Raw genomic sequence first — 2,061 nt, 5'->3', positions numbered from 1 at the left:
AAAGAGGTGTTCAAAGGGGCAGCTAGGTGACGCAGTGAATAGAGCACTGGCCCTGGAGTCAGGAGGACCTGAGTTCAAATCCAGCCTCAGATACATAGCACTCACTAGCTGTGTGATTCTGGGCAAGTTCCTGAACCCCAATTTCCCTCACCAAAAAAGAGGTGCTCAAGGGAGACAAACACAGACTTTTGAATGGCTACATACAGCTCTCAGAGCCACAGACATGCAGGGGAAATCAACTGTCCAACATGTCCCATGACTTTTAGCATTTGAAACACTGGAGGCTGTTATAAGCTCAGTTGAGCAACATGACAATAATAAAGGCAACAGATGAAAGGAGTAACCAAAGGCTGAGTCTTGGTAGAGCAAGATCAGAGATAGGATAAATGGGCAACTTATTCAAGAGAAGGGGATAGAGCAGAGTTGAACTGGTTCCATAGGGATAGGGAAGGGAGGAGAGTGTGTAGCCAAATGCAGTGATGATGGCCTGGGAAAGACCAAGGGGGCGAAGAAAAAGCAAGTCACAGAGAGGACAAAAACATGGTTTGGGTTGCAAGGCAGAGGGAGAGATGGAATGATAACAGATTATTTTCAAATAAAAAAATTTCAGAGTTCTTCAGACCTTTTTTCTTTATATTCCCTTACCTCTTGATTTCTGACTCCTTCCCCTTTGATAGCAAATGAGGACTGCACGCCTCAAAACCATTTTTGCCTCTTCCTATATTGATTAATTCACCTTTCACCGGTCTTACTCTCTTCCTTTAATGATTTCTATAGGGGGTCACTACCAATCCCAGTTATCTAACGATCTATTCTGTCTCTTGTTGTTCAAAGCTGGTACAGCCCTACATTTGTGCATGCCTGTGTCCTGCCTCAGTTCCCTCTGGTTTTTAATTTTCTGGCTGAGCACTATCTCCAGGTTCAACTTTTCATAGTTCCCCCTCTTCCACAACTGGGTAGACAGAGTTAAAGGCAATTGTTTGTTGCACAGAATGATGAGGTAATGGAAGGGGCAGGATTGCTGGCAATGATTATTGTGATATTAATGGAATTGCTGAATGGATCCTAGTAAGACTATAGTCAGGTTGTACTTCCTGCCACAGTGTTGCAGCTGGTGAGAAAAAGATTCTGAGCAAGCATGCCAAGGATTAATTTTCTCTTCTGTTAATTTGTAAGGTTGTTACCTTCTCAGGCTTGGATTCATGGTCTGCAGAAACACCTAGAATTGTTTTGCCTCTTGCATACAATTCCTAGTTTAAGAATTCTTTGAGAGTTGATGAGAACTTCCAGAGGTATCCTGGAGCCAGCTCAAACTGGTTCACAAGAGCCAAATGTTACATTTTCATTATGAGAATTTACACCTCAGAAATAGAAAAAATGATGCAAATCAGGGCTTGGTTTATTGTTTTCTTGTCTAGACTTAAGAAAGTAATGGAGAATGGCTAATAACGCAGATTAGATTTAAAAGTGTGTCATGAATACATTTTCCTCCTGGCAATCAGTTGTTAAACACTTACCCAGATACTCCTGTTGAAGACTGAGGAAAATATCTAGTTCTTCTCCCTTTTATTGATCATGTGATCACCAATCTCAGGTATCATTTTTGATAGAATAAATGGATTTTTGAAAGAAAGAGGACCATTTCTCAAAACTGAACTCTGCCTAATGTTTTTATCCTCAATTGTTCATTAATTTCTTAATTCCCTCCAACATTAAAGTTGTTTTGTTTTATAGTGGTTGATCGTTGGTATAAATGACACTTGTTTCACAAAGTCTGTGGCATGGAGCATAACCTCTGGTTATTTCTCCCAAGCTAGAAGGGATTATACTATAGATTCTCCATCAGTTGTATCTTTCTTGTCAAGGGACAGACTTGCTAATTTCAGAATGATTCATCACCATAAGACCGGACACTAGATGATGAATAGCTTTGGCCACAGGAATGCATGGTACTGTTAGCTTAAATATGGAGGTGTTGTGATTTGAATCAGGAGGAATATCTAACTGAAATAAATAATGAATCAAAAAAATTTTGAAGCATTCATGAATGAATGAATAAGA

This window comes from Vombatus ursinus, unplaced genomic scaffold, assembly GCF_900497805.2.
Source record: "Vombatus ursinus unplaced genomic scaffold, bare-nosed wombat genome assembly UNPS02015390.1, whole genome shotgun sequence".
NCBI lineage: Eukaryota > Metazoa > Chordata > Mammalia > Diprotodontia > Vombatidae > Vombatus > Vombatus ursinus.
This window is presented reverse-complemented; position numbering follows the sequence as displayed.